This window comes from Lepus europaeus, chromosome 3 (genome assembly GCF_033115175.1).
Source record: "Lepus europaeus isolate LE1 chromosome 3, mLepTim1.pri, whole genome shotgun sequence".
NCBI classification, from domain to species: domain Eukaryota; kingdom Metazoa; phylum Chordata; class Mammalia; order Lagomorpha; family Leporidae; genus Lepus; species Lepus europaeus.
This window is the reverse complement of record NC_084829.1, coordinates 100,600,224-100,622,860: the sequence shown is the minus strand read 5'-3', so window position 1 is coordinate 100,622,860 and position 22,637 is coordinate 100,600,224.

Sequence of the window (22,637 nt, the reverse complement as noted above, 5' to 3'; positions counted from 1 at the left end):
TCCCCACCCAGGAGACAGTGGCTTGAGACATCACTCCGTGCCAGCAAAGAGTACCTTGCCACTTCATGACAACAGGAAGTAGCTCTAAAGACAAATCATCATCCCTCTACTCCTCCTGGACTTTTGGGACTAATGCTATCCCACACAACTCCTGTTTTATAAAAAACAAAAGGGGGGAATGTTAGTAAAATGGTGCAGTCTTAACTATGGCACAATCTACACCCTGACACCATTCTAGGCTCTAGCCTCCACCTCCATTGCTGGAAGCCAAGTGGCTACATGGCCCAACCACTGGTGTCAGCTCCTCTCCCATCCTAATGGAATCTGATGCTCCCCTGGCAAAGTTTTAAAAGGACCTGTTTCTGAACACATGGCTCTCTTTTCTCTTGCTCACTCTCTTTCTCTCCGTCTCCTGATCTGTCTGTCTCTCTCTCTCTCTGGATCTCTCTCCTACACTCTACTTCTCTCTCTTTTCCCTTTGCTTCTTCCCTCTGTTCTGTCGTGTTCCCCCCAGTAAACCCTTTCATTTATTCTGGAAAAATTTTTTTTTTGTTTTTTACATTACACACAATTGATACCCTTCTGTGGTTTGAATAAGAAAGTATTGATGTGCAGTGCGCAGTTATGAAACTATTGAAATACTTGGAATGGAAACAGCAACATTTTATGATATTTATAAGTATAAGAACAGTTGCAACAAATGAAATAGATTATAGCTTGAAGCATTGAAACAAGTCTAAAATGAAGACTGAGTTGAATGACAGAGACTGTGGTGTGAAAGAAGTCAGCTATTTCAAGAAGGAAAGGGTCATTTGCACTGATGGCTGCTGGCATTTAAAATGAGGACAGAAACTACACAATCATCATTTAAAACTCAGTCATCATTAACCAGCTTAGAATCAGTTCTCTATAGCAGGGTAGCCAGAAGCCAGATCAGAGTAGATCAGAATGGTCTGAAGAAGAGAACCTGAAAATGTACTAAGGTACTCAGAAAGGTAGGGAAATAGTCCTAGTAATTTTCTTTAAGGGCAAATTAGGGTAATGTAATATCATAGTGCTGGGAGCTTAGTGCACCACAATATTGCAATATGAGGCTTTTCTCTTTCACTTTTTATTAAAAGGGAGAAACTAGAGAAAGGTCATAATGGTCATGAGAAATGAACAGTGAGTTAGGATCATTGGTAAAAACAGAAGGAAAAAAAAAAAGAGAGTGCATTCAACATTTTACTAGTCCCATGAGTGTTTGGTTGGTATGTTAGGATGTGAACAACAGATGAGGACTGGAAAGAAGAGGGAAACTTTCCTTTTTTAAAGAGGTATAGATTATGAATGTTGCTTGCTGTATGGTGTGTCTTGATTTGGAGACATAATATTGAGAGTTTCCTTTCTCAGGCTGTTATGTATGCAAAGTCATTCATAAGAATGAAAGAATCAGAGGTATACAGATTTGTGAAGAGTACAGTTGGGAAAATACATAATTACTATTTCAGGGAAGTTATAGAAAACATACCAAAAATAAGAGATGTTTGTATGTGCGTGTGTGTGTGTGTATTGGGGTAGGTAGTGGATGTTAAAGAAGAAATCGAGGGGGCTGGTACTGTGGTATAATGGGTGAAGCCACCACATGCAGTTCTGGCATCCCATATGGGCGCCGGTTTGAGTCCCAGCTGCTCCACTTCCAATCCAGCTCTTTGCTAAGGCCTGGGAAAGCAATAGAAGATGGCCCAAGTCCTTGAGCCCCTGCATCCGTGTGAGGTGGTGAGAGGGAAACAAACAGATGATGAGGAAGTACTAGCACCATGCTCAGCATTTTGCTGATTTGTCTATTGAATCCCCTCAACATTATTAGATGCTTGTCCTATTTCCAGTTTCATTACAGATATCAAAGTGAAGTATATAGAGGTCAAATGAAATGTTAGGATTCTCACAGCTCATAAGTGGTCAAGCCTGACTTGAACTCTGAAAGTCAGGCATAAGATCTGAGATTTTAGCAATAGATATTATAGCCACCTATAAAACCCATGATGTGCATTGTGCATTTGGGAAAAAGCTGTTTTCTTCAGTCTGAAATTGTGGTTCATTGCAGAAGTGATGGATTATGTGATTGGAAATACAGAAAACAAAAATGCTTTATAGGTTAAGTAAAATCAAGTTGATGAGTTCTGAAGCTTAATTTTGAGTAACTATAATCTGGGTTTGGATAGGACATCAGGGCATTTAGTCCAAAAAAAAACAAAAAACAAAAAACAAAAAAGGAGAGAGACGAGAGACGGTGAAACCAGTCTAGTGTTAGCGAAAGAATTTACCCATAATGCCTGTCAAAAACTGTAATATACAAGTGTTAGGCATAAATGATGCTAAAATGGTAAAAAAGAACAACATGGGAAGCTGGTTTTTCTTTGCCTAATTTAAAATGCATGCATATCAATTTATTTGACTACAAAATTCATCTTTGAAATCTTCTCCCGTGTTAAACTACTTAGTCCTCAGTTAGCCAAACTCAAGATGGCTTGACATAAGGATGCAAAGAAAAAACCAATCCATGAAAGATAATAAAAATATATTAAATATTTTAAGTCAATTTAAGTTACTGATTGGAAGCATTGAGGGAACACTGGTCTTAACAACTGTTCTGTGTAGTTAAAGTTACACATATATAATTTTATGTTATATACTATATATTCTTTTTAAAAAAATTATTTATTTATTTGAAAGAGTTAGAGACAGAGAGAGAGAGAGAGACAGAGAGAGAGAGAGATCTTCCATCCACTGGTTCACTCCCCAATTGGCCGCAACGGACCAAGCTGCGCCAATCCGAAGCCAGGAGCCAGGAGCCAGGAGCCAGGAGCCAGGAACTTCCTCCAGGTCTTTCACGCGGGTCAAAGGGCCCAAGCACTTGGGCCATCTTCTACTGCTTTCCTAGGCCACAGCAGAGAGCTGGATTGGAAGTGGAGGAGCTGGATCTCGAACCAGTGCCCATATGGGATGCCAGCGCTTCGGGCGTGGGTGTTAATCCCCTGCGCCACAATGCCAGCCCCTATATACTATATGTTTCAAATTGTATGTTAACATTAAAGATTTCAAAGAAAATACACAGGTAAAATATCTTAATAATAATAATACTATGTGGCCAGTACTGCAGCTCACTAGGATAATCCTCCGCCTGCGACGCCAGCACCCGGGGTTCTACTCCTGGTTGGGGTGCCAGATTCTGTCCCGGTTGCTCCTCTTCCAGTCCAGCTCTCTGCTGTGGCCCGGGAAGGCAGTGGAGGATGGCGTAGCTCCAGCTGTGGCGGCCATTTAGGGGGTGAACCAACGGAAGGAAGACCTTTCTCTCTGTCTCTCTCTCTCTCACTGTCTAACTCTTACTGTCAAAAAAAAATAAATAATAATAATAATACTATGTATCAGTTTAAAGTCAGAAAATTTGTTTTGAAAATGGAAAGACTGCATCATTCAAAGACATTTTTATCTGAGGCATCATATATGAAAATGAAGATCTCTATATGTTTAGCCCATCACATTTATGGAGTTCTTGCAGCAGTCTTGCTCAGTGTACCAAACATATCCTACACTCCCACGTCATATTCAGAGCTCCAGACTGAGCTAAGTGTTTATATGTCGCTCTGCTTCCTTGTTCCTAGTGATTAGCCCAGTGGTTTACATTTTATTTAACTTAGGTTGATAAGTCACATTTAAAAGGATCTTGACAATATGCCAAGACTACAAATGACAAGACTAAAAAATCAAAAACAAAACAAAAGACCCACCAGGAGAATAACTATGACTTGCAATGAAAATTTCAACAAGGGAAAGAAAAGTTCTGGTTTAACTCAGTCTTCATCCCAGCCGTTTTCTGTGAGCTGCTACAAATCTGCTCTTCATTTGCTTTGGCTATTGCCCTCCATGAGGATTTTGCCAATTAGTGGAGGGCCCATTTTTGTAAACTTAGATAAACATTCTTCTGTCATTTGAAACATGAAATTAATGGAAACACCTTGGGTGTACTGGTGCGTATGTTAACAAAGGAGTTAGTCAAAGATTGCTTAATGTTATCTTGGAGAGTAATAGTTATAAAGTAATAAACAACAAAATACACGTACCTTTTAAAATGTATTCTAAGTGGGATTGTTAAAATTCTTTCAGCTTATTTCAGAGCACCCCAGGTTACAAAACACTAATGTTACAAAGTAAATGGAGCTCATCTCTAATGAATAGATGTCAATGGATTAGCATTTTAAGTATAGGATGACAGCATGATTGCAATAAACATCTGTAAAATTATTGCTTTTCATCTACATTAATTTGCTAAATTACTGCCACACAAATAGCCCCAAACCATAAATAAAAAAAAGCATTCAGGAATCATTAGTAAATTAGACCTTGGTTACCTAATTCAAAAATCAAAAAGAAATTAAGTGTGTTGATGCATAACCTACAATTCTAGAATGTAATGAGGAGGTACAGGTTAGTAGAAACCAAGGTACTTTTGTATCTAAACAGAATTGCAAAGAACAAGTGCATGCTGTTTTTAGTGGTTACTGTTGGCTATTTAAGAAGAGATTGATGCATATCACTGTGTTGTAAAAGAATGTTTCACATGCTGTGACACAGTAGTTACCTTGGAATTTCTGCCTATGGATATGAGATTGTGTTTTGAGGTTGTTGTACTATACTGAGTTTATACAGGCACCATAGTTACTGCAATCATCTTGCTGAGAAGTCGATGTCAAAAAGGAGAAAAGAGAAGTAACAAACATAGGAAACTTGGAAAGTAAATACCAGTATGGCTCTATTACTATGCATCAAACACGTCTGTCCAATTTTTTTAAAACAAATCACATATAAATGTATCTTTTGAACCTTGCTTCACCTTAAACTATCTATTTTATTAAACTATAATTGTGTTCACACTCTTTATTAAAAAGAGCTTCAATTCAGGAAAATATTAATTGCATTGCCTAATTGAGAAATTTTAAAATGTCTTTGAGAGTGTGAATGCGGTCCAAAATATTACATGCAAATTTTTTCTAATTGGATCTTAAGATGAACATAATGCAGTGTATAAAAAAGTAACATTAGTAACAACCATGACTCACAGGATGGGCACTGTACCAAGCCCTTTGCCATACTCATTAAACCTATTACCACATTAATTTAATTTTCTAACAATCATATGAAGAAAATATTATGATTATTCCATTTTATACAAAAGGATTTAAGGTTTTTAGTAATTTTTCTGAGCTAACAATGTTATAAGAATTAGTACTAGCATTTACCTGGGATCTAACACTGGTGACCTCACCTGTACTCTTAAGCAGTCTGTAATATTACATAAGGAAAGATACTCTATTTAACCAGCTCCCTCCCAACTGAAGATATCCTGTGCTCAATACACGACGTCCCTGTAAGTATACTCTCAAACATGAATACCCTGATTCATGCTGTTCCTGTTCCTGCTTCCTGACATGCATTCTCATGTATTGTCATGATTTTTTTTAGAATTTTTTATTTATTTTTTAAGGACAGTGAGAGACACAGAGACAGACAGAGACAGGGGCAGCTGGAACAGCCAGGGATGAGCCAGGCTGAGTCTGCAGACAGGAAGTCAATTCATGCCTCCAATGTAGATGAAAGGAATCCAGATACCTTTTTCTAGAGTGTGCATTATCAGGAAGTCGGAATCAGGAGTGGATACTGAAACTCAAATCCAGACACAGCAACATGAGATGTGGTAATCTGGACCATTGTGCCAATTCCTGCCCCCTCCATGTATTAATCTTAAGGTTCACCTTCAGTCATTCTAAGAAAACATTTCACCTTTATGCCCAGAAAATGAAGCAAAAGCAATTAAATGATATCTCTTAAATACGACAGTGATACTTTTCCCCACCTCTGTCCTGTTACCATCACATTAACTTACAACCTCTCAACTATGTACTAGCATGTCTCAAGACAGCAAGGTGACCAATACACAGAGCCAAGAGCTTTTGTCTGGTGTCCTTATTACTTGCTGACTGGCACAATGAACTCTCAAGAATGTTTAAGTGAATGAATGAACAGATCATATGTTTGACTTGCCTACTATGTTGATTATCACACTGTATCATTTTCACATTGCTGGAAACTATGCCATGGGGCTGAATTATTTTCTTGTCATCTCAGAGTGGGATCATATTCACTTGCTATTAACTATTTCAGATATATATGGTCATGTAATTGTTTTAATTGAAGTACTCAGGCATTTTTCTAAACTCTGTTCCTTTCTTTATAGCTATCAACATTGTATCTTCAGGGACAGGTGCTGTGGCGAGGCATGTAAAGTGCTCTCTGCCATGCCGGCATCCCATATGGGCACCAGTTCGAGACCTGACTGCTCCACTTCTGAATCAGATCTCTGCTATGGCCTAGGAAAGCAGTACAAGATGGCCCAAGTCCTTGGGCCCCTGCACCCGCATGGGAGATCTGGAAGAAGCTCCTGGCTCCTGGCTTCGGATCAGCCCAGCTGGAGACCATTGCGGCCATATAGGGAGTGAAACAACGGATAGAAGGTCTCTTTCTCTCTGTGTTTTTTTTTTTTTTTTTTTTTTTTCCGCTCTTCTGCCTCCGCCTCTCTGTAACCCTGTCTTTCAAATAAATAATCTTTATTCTTAAATATCATACCTTGAAAGAATTATATAATTTATTTTAAGAGAAATCAGTCAATTGATACCTATATGCTAATCTGAGTCATTTTGATTGATGTTGTCTTACCCTAAATTCTGTATACTCCATGAAAGAAATTTCAGGATTGACAAAAATTTTCTGTGTAGGGTCCAGTGCTATGGCGTTGCAGGACATGGCCTGTGACAACAGGATATATATGGGAACTGATTTGGGTCCCTGCTTCTTCATTTACTATTAAGCTCCTTACTAATGGCCTGGAAAGAACAATGAAAGATGTTCAGGTTTTTGGGAACTTGCCACCCACATGAGAGAAACATGGAGCTCCTGGCTCCTGGCTTCGTCCTTATCCAGCAATGGCCATTACAACCATTTTGGGGGTTCAAAGCAGACACTAGCAGATGGAAGATTTCTCTCTGTCTCTCCCTCTCTCTTTGAATCTCTGTCTCTCTGTAACTTTGACTTTCAAATAAATAAATACATCTTTTTTAAAAACAGGAAATTTTTTCTCTGGAAATTATCATAGATAATGACATGAAATTAGCACTCTACATAAATAGGTGAATAAGTCATTGTTTTAATTTTGAGTGTGAAAAAACAAGCTAAGAGTTTTGTTTTGGATCAATGAATAGTAACTTAATATAAAATATTGTGAATTTTCCAGAATTTCCACATGATAAATAATATATATATATATATATATATATATATATAAATCAGGGTTAAATACTAAAAATACTTATAAATCAATAAACTGTATTGGCTGTAGATAATAGAGACTCATCTATGCTACCAACTGTATTTAATGAAATTTCTGGTATAAGGAATAAAAAAATAAGATTGAATTATGAAAGATATGCTTTCAATATGGCAAATATTCTAAAATTCAGAGATGAATTGAGACAATCAAATACACAGGGGGATCAGGCATGGTTCTATTGCAATGGTATGTGTCATTTAAGTTATAAAAACAAAACACACACAATACACAATACACAATACCTACAGATCACTAGAATATCTTGTGAAGAGTATGGTAGTGGGCAAATTAATATACTCTTCATGGAACTCATATGATAACCACTCAAGAAGTCACAGTAACAATAGAAGAGGAGATTTGGTAATGCCAACTGAAATAACACTTGCTCAAAACAACATATTAGATCTCCATTTCTTTGTGTAAGCAGTAAAATAAATGCCAAAACCAGAGAAGGGGCTACATTCTAGTGTCCCCCATGACATAAAGACTTTAGTTCCAGTTACTACTTAGCAAATTATTTTACATTGGTAGCAATCTTAGTACCTGGAAAAGAAGAAGCCTAAAATACATGGCTTTCTAAGTTTATGAAATTTCTGTTTTCAAGTAATACATATATATTTTTTCAAGTGATATATATGTAATATATACATTTATATTTGAGAGAAATTTAGAAACTCAGAGAGAATATATTTGCTAGTGAGTAAAAAACCTTAATTTTAAATAATTAGGGCATTACAAATGTGTCTATTCTTGTCTCTGTGAGAAATGTATGTGAATATTGAAACTTATATTTTCATGATCATGGACACATAAAACACACACAAGTGAAAACAAAATGTTTAGATTTCATTTGTCTAAGCAAAACCAATATGATAAGAACATAAAGAAAAAACACTAAGATTTGATATTTTCTTTTTCTGTGTGGAGTTAAAGGATACTGCTAACCAATGAAACTCCTAAAAATTATACTCTCCTTGTTAATTGAAAAAAAATTTTGTAACAATCTGAGTACTTCATCCAGAAAATTCCTATTACTGAAAAATGCTTATTTGAAGTGAAGAATTATTTATGATGGTTCAATTTACCGCATCACAGAATATTAAGTCTTTTAATGAAGAAGTGGAGAAAACAGAAAATCTGAGGCAGAGTCAAAGAAAATAGAGGAAACATCAAGGTGTCTTCTTCAGGCATCACTCTTGCCTGCTAGTCAGTGCCTCTATGGGCTACTAAGCCCTACAGGTTGTTTGGAAAAAGAGAATCAGGCCGGAGTTTGCTCTTGAAGCAATCTATGCCACAACCGAGACAGGAGGTCACTACCTTACACCACTTCTTTCAAGTGTCTCCCTTGGGGGAAGGAGAATAACTGGAGTCATTTTGTTTTTTTTTTTTCTTAATAATACAATCACATTTTACTGTTGTACTGAAAACACAGGGTATATTAATATATATTCCGTATAAATAAATATTATATTAGTTTTTAAATAATTAATTTATAATAATATATACTTACAAACATATACTGTGATGATTAATTTTATAAGTATCTTAGACTGTATAAATATATTTATATAGGCACATATATTTATAAGAAAAGTATTGAGACATATTCATTTTTATTTTCATAATTAATATAAAAATTGTACATTAGAATAAGAATGTTTATAGCTAAATACATACACAGACTTCTGAGTTCTGCAAATAATGGTTAATATATTCTTAGGGAATAACTGGATAGTTTTTGAAAATGTTATAATTTACATTATATTTTACAGGTTATATATCACACTATATATAGATTATCTTTAGCTATCACAATTCTACATATTCCACAATATTATTAGTGAAATAAAATTCTTATTTTGATAAGTGAATGCTTATATTATCTAGAATAAGACATTTACACAGGTAATTGACATTCAAGAAAATATTATTGGATTATAAATTAAATTTTAAATAGTATATTTGGGAATAAATAGTGGTAAGATAAGAGTACAAATATTAATTGATGACACTTATGTGGTCCTTTTTTCTAGCACTCTCACCTAAGAAATCAGAGATGTCAAGAGATAATATGATTGTTGTTACCAACAAACATTTCATCCCATAACCACATTTAGTTTCAATTACTGTAGTTGTTTAACAAAAAAAGTGTTCTTTAGAAGGGCCTAATATCACATCTCTGATTAGAGGAAACATACTGACAGAGATGGCAATATAGCTAGTGCACAATAAGCTTTCAAAATATCTAAATATTACTAAAAGGAAAGTTGAACCACTTTAAATATATCTAGTCAAATGTGAAAAGTGTAAGACTTAGAATAAGAATAATTATATCCAGTTGTTGTAAATTAAGTATAATAAAATATAATATGTCCATCATATTTCAGAATGGGAGTTAGTAGCATGTCTAGAAATAGGTACAAACAGTTTGTAATATGGGAAAGAGATGTATTTAACAAGCCATTGATTTGTAAATTACTTTTTGACGAAAGGATGCTAATATATATTAGTATTTGTACTGCACTTTGATGTTAGCAATGGAAAATGGAAATGGGGAACGGTGTATATCACCAATAGTTTTGGAAATATCAGGAAGTTAAAAAAAAGTTATTGCTAATTCTTATGTCTGCAGATCAGATAGAAAACTGTTGTTTTCTAACTGTTGAGTATTACAAGACAACAGAATAATTGTCATAAGAGAAGTGTTGAAAATACAGGCTCAATTTATCTGATTTTAAAAGAAAAATATCTCAAAGGTACATGTCAATATTAATGATATTACAAAAGGCACACTACTCTGAAGTCCCCATTAATGTACCCAGATGGGGTCAATATCAAATAGTGGCTGTACAAGGGGCTATGTATGTATCACTGAGTAAGTGAAATTTTAATCACAGATTATGTGAATTTTAAGGAACTGGATCTTTTAGAAACAAACAGATTAAAGCAGCATATTGTCCCTTCTTGTTGAATATGATTAAATATTTCAGTAAGTTTTTCTGAAAAGATAACTCAAAAAAGGTTTGATAATTATGTATATATTCATCTGCACATATATCATTCATGTATGTGTATACATAAATTTATCTACATATCCATTACTATTTATAGATTCCAAAGTCTGTGTAAAGTATCATAAACTACTGATATCACATAGACATAGACAAAGACGGAGCTGGAGAGAATAATGAGAGGAAATCTGATAACAAGGAAAAGCAGACCTGTTGGTGAGATCAAAAATGGGAAGGAGTCAGGTATGACTCTGCATAGCATGCCAGCAACCCGTATCGAAATGTCTGGGTCTGAGTCCCAGTACTGCTCTCCATTGCAGCTTCCTGCTAATGCGCACCCTGAAAAGCATCAGGGGTGACTCAAGTAATTGAGTTCCTACCACCAGCTTGGAAAACAGGATTTAATTCCAGGCTCCTGGCTTTGGCTTGTCCCTACCCCAGCTGTTGCAGACACTTGATAAATGAACCAGAGGATGGAGCACCTTTTTTCTGTGTGTCTCTATTCCTGCTTTAGAAACAAAAGTAAAATAAATTCATTTATAAAAGGCCAACAGCAATAAAAATTCTTCAAAAGGAGAGCTACAACTTGAGTTATGAAAGTTACTTTTTTTTTTCACAACAGGAAGTCAGAAAAGCAAGCTGCTAGAAGACTTAATCAATAGAAGCAGAGGCATGGCTCACAGAGATGGTCTGAATTTTCAAGAAACAGTATCTTTAGCAGTTGCAAACAGAATATTTAAATTGCAAAACCTGATTATACTGAAACAACACGATGGACCTTTTCCCACTATGGGAACCTATTAAAAATCCTGTAACTTTCCTAATTTCAGAGCCCTTCTTAAATTTGTTTATTGCTCCTAGCTGAAGATTTTTCATACTCTGCTCAAATGTACCATTGCAAAATGTAATCTCTCTCTCTCTCTCATTCTACTATATCATGTATTTCTTTTTACATTAATCCTATTATTATATTTTTCATCATGGTGTCTACTCCTATAATGCTTTCCTTGGACACTTTATCCCTCCATATTCTATCTTTGAGCATTCCACGAAAACATCATTTTTTCTTTAAAGACATCCAGCTGCCAGAGCAAACTAAATAAAGTGTAGTACATGGAGTGGTTTATGTAAACCTGTTTGTGTGTATAGTTACCATTGTCAGTTCTCTTCTGACAATCCTGGGGCTCCTTTTGTAAAGCTGATATGGCCCACAGTCATATCTAGATGAATGGCTAGACTTGGAGCCAGAGAGTGAGAGGACAGACTGGAACTCGCTGCCATCTTGGATCATCAATATTTCTGGCCTCAGTAGAGATTTGCGGCCACTGTTTTACTTCCAGTTCTCTGATTTCATGTGATTATTCTCTGGCCATCTTTACTCTGATACTATGAAGGAAGAGAAGAGATTCCCAAATTTGCTAAGTTTATTATAGACTTCCAACAGCAGATCAAATAGTTATAAATCTGAATTGTCACAACACTTGAAAATAATAGACATTGCTGTCTCTTTGCATTTACTTATTATTTACCGATTGATTTTGCACATACTTATTTGTGCTATTGTTGAAGTAGAAATAAGCAATACTTTTGAAAACATCTGTTGTACAGGTTGAATTGGTGTAAGCACACACACAAAAAACAAATCATTAATGTCTCAGCTTGTATAATAATAGACATGGCATATTTTAACCTCCAATATTCATAGAAAATTAAGTAGTCAATAATATTTTTCATTTATTAGGAACAATATCTTATTTATTTTTCCTTTTTTAAAGTTAAGTGTGAACACTAAAGTAGTAATTTTAAATACAGGGAAAATATTAGCCATGTCTCGGTTTTACCAAATTGTTATTCCAAATGATCTACTTATATAGTAAATAATTCCAGTGTATTGAATCATCAGTTCATATTCTGTTGTTGTCAAAAAATAATCACAAATAGAAGCAATCAAACACGGTATATTTATTTTCATTAGTAAGCTTTTCAATTGTGATTCTATTTTACTTCCTAGTCTTCTTGTAAGTAACCTCTAGGAACTGCAAGATGATAAGAGGCACACAGATTGCTGGTCTGCTTATTTCCTCCCCTGGGATTTTTCAGCTCCTTCCAGCAAGCTTAAAATAATCTCTACATAAACAAACCTATTCTTTTGTACTTCTTAGCCTTATCTATCAAGTCCATTTCAAGAGTGTGGATATGAACAAAATAATGATATGGATTGAGAGCTTCACTAAGACTTATACCAGACATGAATATTAATATACCAAGTGCTTGGCTTTTGTGGGGACAAAACATGCAAGAGTCATATTTGTATTTATTACAATGATTATAAATACTATTCCCTATATTAATATCATTAAATAAACAAATGAGACAAAGTAGATCAAATTTTATATTAAATATAACAAAGTTACTCAGAGTTGCAGTGTACCTGATAGTATTTTCTGTATCTATGATATTAAGATTCTGAGAAATAGTTATTTAGTTCCTACAAATTATACTGGGTCAAAAGCAAGCAAGATATTGAGACATAGCTTTACCATATACCCCTGTGTTCAATAGCATATACAAGACCAGAAAACTTGAGTTGGCCAAATTAGGTATCGGAATAATCTTGAAGATATAATTAGCATTTCTTGACATATACATGAGTGCGCACACACACATACACACCCAGAAAAATGCACGCACAAAGGTACTTCAAAAAGTCTGTGAAAATGGAATTAAAAATAAGTTTATTTTAGAGCAAAAGATTTTGAATCCATATAGTTGTCTTTCTTTTTCTTAATAATTATTTATGATTTTGAAAGGCAATTTTACAGAAAGAAAGATAGAGAGTCAGAGAGGAGGAAATCTTCCATCCACTGATTCACTCCCCAAGTGGCCACAATGGCCAGGGCTGGGCCAAGCTAAAGTCATGAACCAGAAACTCCATCTGGGTCTCCCACTTGGGAGCAGGGGCATAAGCACTTGGGCCAACTTCTTTTGCTTTAACAGGCACATTATTAGGAAGCTGAAGTACAGCAACTGAGACTCAAACTGATGCTCTTATGGGATGCTGGCATGGCAGGCGGTAGTTCAACACACTGCACCACAATGCCAGTCACCATGTACAATTTTTTCTATCACACATGCCCCATTTCAGAATTCAAGGTTCAAACTAGGATGTGGGAATCCTAGGACAGATGCCCAGATCTGCACAGTGTTTTCTTGATACATCTTTGAAATTTATTGTACATATATGTGGTGGTGGATTGGTTGGGTTGTTGATCAAAATCTATTCAGCTTTAGAAAATATCAGCTTTAGGAGCTATTACCAGTTTTCCAAAATGTTTGTTTGAATTTCAACACAATAGAAGCTCTTAAATTAAAAAACAATATTGTTTGACAAGTATCCCTTTATAGATAATATTTTGGACTGTTAAGTTGTTTTTCTTGGGTTGGGGATTTGACCTGGTAGTTAAGAAGCTGTTTGGGATGCCTGCATTCCATGTCAGAGTGTGTGAGTTCACGTGCAAGCTCTACTTCCAGTTTCAAATTCTTGCTAATGTAAATCATGGGAGTCAGCAGGTAATGGATCTAGTGATCAGATCCCTGATATGACATAGAGTGTCTAGATTGAGTTGCCTACAGATTCAGCTAGTGCATTCCCAGCTACTACAGGCATTTGAGGAGTGGAGCCATTTATTGAAACTCTGACAGTCTCCTTTTCTCTCTCTCTCTCAGACCCTAAAACCAAATAAATAATGTGTCTTTTTCTTTTTAAAAAGATTTATTTATTTATTTGAAAGGCAGAATTACAGAAAGGCAGAGGCAGAGAGACAGAGAGAGATCTTCCATCTGCTGGTTCACATCCCAGATGGCCACAATGGCTGGAGCTGCGCCGATCCGAAGCCAGGAGCCAGGTGCCTCCTCCTGGTCTCCCATACAAGTGCAGAGGCCCAAGGACTTGGTCCATCTTCTATTGCTTTCCCAGGCCATAACAGAGAGCTGGATTAGAAATGGAGAAGCCGACTTTGATCTTATTCCGATAGCCCTGGCAACTCATGACTAGAGCCTAGGGAGATTACTGACGCCATGAACAGGAGTGTCAAATTGTTAAGTCAGCAACAGAAGTCACTGTGTACTTACATCCCATGAGAGATCTGTCCTTAATGTGTTGTCTAATGTGCAGTGATGCTATATCTAGTACTGAAACAGTATTTTTACACTTTGTGTTTCTGCGTGGGTACAAACTGATGAGATCTTTACTAATTATATACTGAATCGATCTTCTGTATATAAAGATAATTGGAAATGAAAAAAAACCTGGTGTTAAATTGGAAATGGCATAGAAAATTAATTAATTTTTTTTAAAAAATATTATGTAGGATCTCTGTCTTTAATGTGCTGTACACTCTTATTTAATGCTATAACTAGTACTCCAACAGTATTTTTTTTTCACTTTGTGTTGCTATATGGGGGCAAACTGTTGAAATCATTACCTAATATATACTAAACTGATCTTTTGTATATAAAGAGAATTGAAAATGAATCATGATGTGATTGGAAGGGGAGAGGGAGCGGGAAAGGGGAGGGTTGTGGGTGGGAGGGAAGTTTTGGGAGGGGGAAGCCATTGTAACCCATAAGCTGTACTTTGGAAATTTATATTCATTAAATAAAAGTTTAATAATAAGAAAAAAAGAAATGGAGAAGCCGAGACACAAACCGGCGCCCACATGGGATGTTGGCATTACAGGTGGTGGCTTTACCTACTATGCCACAGCGCCAGCCCCAATAATGTTTTTTTTGATAATTTTTTAACAAAACACTTGGCATGTGATAGACACATTCAGGGTAATTTGGCCATTCCTGAAGAAATATTCAACATCACTAATGATGGTAGGAATGTAAATGAAAACCAAAATGAAATATCACTTTACATCAGACTGGATATTATCAGAAACAAAAGACAAGTGCTGGCATAGATTTGGAAAAAAAGGTACACTGGTACACCGTTGACAATAATGTAACTTTTCCAGCTATTGTCGAAAACAGTGAGGAGATTTCTCAAAAAGTAAAAACAGAACTACTGTGTTGGCCTGTTAGAGTGCTTCTTGGAACAGTAACTTGTGATCATTTTCATCTGAAGGCCTCTCAGCTCTATTTTAGATGGGTATAACAGGAATGTTGGTTTTATATGTTCACATTCTATAGAACTAAAAATATGATGATACATACAGAAGTAAAAATTAAGGTGCAAATATCATTTATGCATATATAAGAAATAGGCAAATTTAAAGTAATTCAGACATTAAAATTAAACAGTTTGATAAACATTGTTTAATGAAGGAAAAAAATGCACTTTCACTTAATATGTAAGAATATTTTCTCACATATAGAGAAAAAGCAAACATACCATTCTTCTACCGAACCTATTTTTTGGACTTACAAACATCAATATAAAGTTTCCATATCTGAGTTTGTGTTTCACAGTGCATATGTTGAAATATAATAAAGGAAATTTATTTTTAATGAGCATTGCAGTTTCAACTGTTTCTAGGTTTAATCAAACAATTATGATCAATTAGATAAGCATAGCGGTCTAACATACAGCATAAATGCTAGAGTTAATAATATTATATTATACAGTAGAAATTTACTAATAGAGTTAATTTAAGGTGACCTTATCAAAAATACAAGTCATAATGTGAGGTAATAGAAATGTTACTTGACTTGACTGCAGTAATAATGTCCCCATTATATGTATATCAAAATATGTTATACAGGAGACAGAGTAAGATGGCAGCTGAGTAAGATGCTCCAAGGATCACCTCCTTAAAGAAAGAACCATTTGAAATACCTAGTCATGAATGAAAATCTCTTCATGAATCCAGACAAGACAAATAGAACAACACAGTGCTGGTTTTAGTATAAATGTAAGAAAATGCATATTGAAAAAGGCAGGAAGGAAAGAATTGCTTGGCTCACACTGCCCAAAACTCCAAGTAGTATAGTGTGAGGATTGGCAATTTGCCTCCTGCTTTGGAGAGAGAGGGAAGTAAGCACAGACCAAAGACTTGAAACCTACTCCCAGGCGACTACAGTCAAACCTAGAGCTGGACAGATCAAAGGCTTGAAATCCTGCTCTAGTTCTGCATTGACATATTGAGCCTTTGGAGCCCCCCTAAGCCAGGTGGCCAAGGGCCATCTTCCAACATTGCCTCCCCACCCGCAACCACTGCCATGCAATGGAGAAAGATTATAGTTGTTATGATGTAGGGTAAGACATACTATTTTCACTGCCAGTCTTGCTGGCATTTAACAGTGGTACTTAGTGACTGTGAAACCCATCTACATCACAGCTTAGTGTCACCCTGAGTGACTCTGGGACTGTCTTACTCATTCTGGGAGTGATGCAATCTGGGGCAAACCACGAAACAAAATTCCACCCACTGGAGAGAAGTAGTCTTGGGAGTACACTTAGGACTTTGTCTTGAGGCTCAGTACCTGGACTGCCACAGTGAGATCAGCACATCATAAAATTTCAAGACTTCTTCCCTCAGGCTAGGACTAGCAGACACCACTGTAGATTTATCCTTGAATCAGGTGGAGATGTGAATGTTAGTAGAATGTAGAACAGATTCATCTTGCATCCCCCCCAACATTTTTCAGGTTTGGAGAACATCTGGAAGATGGTGTGGGGCCTTGGGACTAAAGTGCAACTCAGCTTAGAGCCAACCTGTCAAGCCAAGGAATTGCCTTAACCACCCACCCTCCAATCATGAGCAGACAGCAAAGAGATAAGATTTTAGCCAATGGGAAATAAAGCAACTAAGTGAACACAGGTCTCCATATTGGAAGTAGTAAAGCTGTCACTTCATAGATACTAATGCTCCCTGTCTACAGGCCAATGACTGTGGTCTTTACTCTGGACTCAAAAATGGAGACTCATAACTCCAGTTAGCAAGTAGATTTATATCTTCACCAACATTATTTGGTGTGGTTAGCAGAGGCCTTGAACTGCAAGTACTTCCCAGAAGCAGGCTGTCTATAGCAATGACAGACTTGACCTTATCTCATGTTGCACTGCTCTTGGGAGACCATGGACTCTGTGTGAGATTTAGCATTGAAGTGTAGATGGCCAGAGGCTTACTCACTGAATTACTGACTCCAATCTCAGGCATCAGAACATATAGATAGCAAATGTCTGCCTGGGGGAAGAAAGGTCAATGGGATGCCAAGACATAGTATAGCAACTGGGGACTAGCTCTGACTTATCTTTATTGGGTTTAATTTGACCTCTGGCCATGTCCAGTCAATACAGAGACCTGAGGGACCCTTACAGGAATCCAGGAAGATGTTACCATGACCAAATTCATTGCAGAATGTGGATAGGCATTCTTGTGAAGACTGATACCATCCCATAGGCCACCAATGAAACCCACACATCTCTATTGGGATTCAGAAGAGTGCTCCACATCCCCACTGGCATCAATTACTATGGAAGGGGCTGCCATTGTGACTCGGTGGTTTAAACTGCTGCCTGCAATTCCAGCATTCCTTTTGAGTGCTGGTTTGTGTTCTGGCTGCTCCACTTCTGATTTAGCTCCCTGCTAATGCATCTGGGAAAGCATTGGAAGATGGTCAAAATACCTGGGGTCCTATACCCACATGAGACACTGGGATGAAGCTCCTGGACTCTAACCTTGGCCTAACCAATGCCTGGCCATTGCATTCATTTAGGAGTGGACCAGAGGATAGAAAATCTCTCTCCCCTGCACCCTGTCTTTGACTAACTATAGCTCTCAATCTGTCCTTCCTTCTCTTTCTCTCAAATAAATAAACAAATCTTAAAATAAGAAGCCAATTTCAATCTCCACTTTTGTTATAAATACATATATAAACTTAAAAACATTACTATGGAAGAAAATATATAGGAAGACTATGCTACAGCATCCAACTAGAAATAACATCAAAATAACCTACCATACCAACTTCATGAAATGTCCTGTCACTACAAAAGCCACTGATTAAAAGTGATGAAAATAATACACCAGATGCACAAATATGAACATAGTGACACAAGAAATATGAAAGATCAAGGTAATTTCATGACCCAAAGAAATGTAGTAATGCACTAGTAGAAGACTGAAAAAAATAAGAGATGTTGAGATGAATGTTAAAGAATTCTAAAGGCTTCCATAGCCCTGGCAACTCATGACTAGAGCCTAGGGAGATTACTGACGCCATGAACAGGAGTGTCAAATTGTTAAGTCAGCAACAGGAGTCACTGTGTACTTACATCCCATGTGGGATCTGTCCTTAATGTGTTGTCTAATGTGCAGTGATGCTATAACTAGTACTGAAACAGTATTTTTACACTTTGTGTTTCTGCGTGGGTACAAACTGATGAGATCTTTACTAATTATATACTGAATCAATCTTCTGTATATAAAGATAATTGGAAATGAAAAAAAAAAACCTGGTGTTAAATTGGAAATGGCATAGAAAATTAATTAATTTTTTAAAAAAATAATATGTAGGATCTCTGCCTTTAATGTGCTGTACACTCTTATTTAATGCTATAACTAGTACTCCAACAGTATTTTTTTTTTCTTCACTTTGTGTTGCTATATGGGGGCAAACTGTTGAAATCGTTGCCTAATTTATACTAAACTGATCTTTTGTATATAAAGAGAATTGAAAATGAATCATGATGTGATTGGAAGGGGAGAGGGAGCGGGAAAGGGGAGGGTTGTGGGTGGGAGGGAAGTTTTGGGAGGGGGAAGCCATTGTAACCCATAAGCTGTACTTTGGAAATTTATATTCATTAAATAAAAGTTTAATAAAAAAAAGAATTCTAGAGGATGATTTTAAGGATAATCAGAGTTTCAAGAGAACAAGAACAGAAGAATGAAATAAAAAATATTGCATGATAGAAATGAGAAATTTAAGAAAGAGATAAAGGTTTTGAAAAGGAACTAAATAGATGTGGATAATTAACCTAGCAATTACGGTACCAATTAAATGTCCATGTATTTTTTTTTAAGCACTTCAATACTTTAATACAGTTCCAGAAATTGTTAAGTCAGCAACAGGAGTCACTGTGTACTTACATCCCATGTGGGATCTGTCCTTAATGTGTTGTCTAATGTGCCGTGATGCTATAACTAGTACTGAAACAGTATTTTTACACTTTGTGTTTCTGTGTGGGTACAAACTGATGAAATCTTTACTAATTATATACTGAATCAATCTTCTGTATATAAAGATAATTGAAAATGAAAAGAAAACCTGGTGTTAAATTGGAAATGGCATAGAAAATTAATTAATTTTTTAAAAATATCATGTAGGATCTCTGTCTTTAATGTGCTATACACTGTTATTTAATGCTATAACTAGTACTCCAACAGTATTTTTTTCACTTTGTGTTACTATGTGGGGGCAAACTGTTGAAATCTTTACTTAATATATACTAAACTGATCTTCTATATATAAAGAGAATTGAAAATCAATCTTGATGTGAATGGAAGAGGAGAGGGAGCGGGAAAGGGGAGGGCTGCAGGTGGGAGGGAAGTTGTGGGAGGAGGGAAGCCATTGTAATCCATAAGCTGTACTTTGGAAATTTATATTCCTTAAATAAAAGTTTAAAAAAAAATGTCCATGTACTATGTCAGAGTGCTTGCGTTCAATTCCCAGCTCTAGCTCCTGATTTCTACTTTCTGGCAGTATAGCTTCTGAAGGGCAGCAGGTTATGGCTTAATAATCTGGACATGTGCAACCCATGATCGGAGATATACATTGAATTCTCTGCTTCTAGCTTAGGTCTAGCCTGGTCCTATCCACTGTGGGAATTTGTGGACTGAACCTGTGGCTGGGTTTTCTCTCTCTCTCTCTCTCTCTCTCTCTCTCTCTCTCTTTTTCTCTCTATCTCTCTTTCTTTCTCTTGAATAAGTAAAAAGTATCACACAAAAATCTTAGACACAAATAACTCAATACATCAAATAAACATATAATCAAAAGCATTAATAGCAGACTAGAACAAACAGAAAAAGTAATATCTAAACTTGTAGCCATGTATTTTGAAATCCAGGACTCCAGGAAGCTATCATGACCCCAGCCACAATAGAGTGACATCTCGCATTCCTGTGACCCAAGACAAAAAGGAAAAGAAAAAAAAATTCTAAAAAAGCAAGACACTTTCAAAGACATTTGGGACACTACTGAATGAAGAAATATTAGAGCAGTGGAAATTCTTGAGGGAAAAGAGAGGAGGCATAGAAAATCTAATCAGAAAGATAATAGCAAAAATGTTTTCCAATGTAGAGAAAGATAAGAACATTCAAGTATAAATACAAGGGCAGAAAAAGAAACTCAGCAAAAAGATTATAGTCAAAATTGCAAAAGTGTGACACCAAGAATTCTAAAATCTATAAAATTGTCAAGTCACACTTACAGAAGCAGAAATTTTACAGGCCAGAAGGGAATTAAATAATGTGTTCCAAGTTCTGAAAGGAAAAAAAAAAAAACAATAGTACAAAGTCAGAATATGTCACTCAATGAATACATCTTTCAAAAATGAAGAAAAGCCAAAGACTTTCTACAACAAGCAAGAACTGATGAATTCATACCTATCAGACCAACCTTACAAGAGATGCTTAAGGGAGTCCTATATACAGAAACAGAAGTATGGTAACTACTTTTCACATGAAAGCATGCAAAAGTTGAAAATACAGTACAAGAACAAAATATATTGAAAGTTAGCACAAGATTCTTTTAACGATAGATCAAAACCACTACTTATCAATTACCTTCAATGAAAGTGGACTAAAATCCCAAATGAAAAGATACACAGTGTTTGAGTGAATATACAACCAAGATTCAATGATATCCTCTCAACAAGAAACTCACTTCACAAGTAATGGCATGGAAAGAATAAGGTTGGATAAAGACATTCCAGGCAAATAAAATCTAAAATTGATTGAAAGTAACAATATCTCTGTTATACAACACAGATTTTAGGATAAACACTGAAAAAAAAGACAAACAGTGCAATTACATACTGATCGAGGAAGAAGTTCAGAAATTCAGAAAAAAAAAAAGATGTAATTTTTTCAACTATACTTATATCTAATGCAAAGACATTTGGTCTTATAAAACAAACATTAGTATATCAAAAGAGAGAAGTAAGCTTCTACACAACAATAGTTTGGGTCTTCCCATTCCAACTTTCATCAATTATGGATCATTGAGACAATGAATACATTTTTTAAAAATTTAAGTTAAACTGAACTTTCAAAAAAGTATCTAATAATAATTTATAATACATAGCATCCAATGGGTACAGAGTTACTTTTCTTTTTGTGGAACATTCTATGGTTAGATGATATTAAAAGCCATAAAGTAAGCACCCAAAGTTTTAAAAAAAAAAATGTGTCTTCTGCCTACAATGGAATAAAACTAGAGGGAAAAAAAAAAAAAACCTTGTAGGAATTATACAATTATGTGGAGATTATGATTCTGAATGCAAAATGGAGCTGGCGCCCTGGCTCAATATGCTAATCCTCTGCCTGTCACGCAGGCACACTGGGTTCTAGTCCTGGTCGGGGTGCCGGATCCTGTCCCGGTTGCCCCTCTTCCAGGCCAGCTCTCCGCTGTGGCCAGGGAGTGCAGTGGAGGATGGCCTAAGTTCTTGGGCCCTGCACCCCATGGGAGACTAGGAGAAGCACCTGGCTCCTGCCTTCGGATCAGCGTGATGCACCAGCCGCAGAGCACCAGCCGCGGTGGCCATTGGAGGGTGAACCAATGGCAAAGGAAGACCTTCCTCTCTGTCTCTCTCTCTCACTGTCCACTCTGCCTGTAAAAAAAATAAATAAATAAAACTGAATGCAAAATGCATTACTGAATAAATCTAAAGGGAGATTTTTTTTAAAGTCCTGAAACTAGTTAAAATGAAAATATACTACAGATAATCTGATAAGATACAGAAAAAGCTGTAATAAAAATTATGTTCATAGCAATATGTACCAACAAAAATGAAAAGAAAGATCTCCAATGAGCAACTTAAGGTTGTTATCTGAAGTACCTAGAAAAGCAAGAGCAAATAAAATCCAAAATTGATAGTGCTAAATAACATGACCCAGAGCAGAATTAAATGAAATAGGGACTCAAAGAATTTCAGTGAAGAATTTTTCTTAAAAGCATGAACTCAATCAAAAACC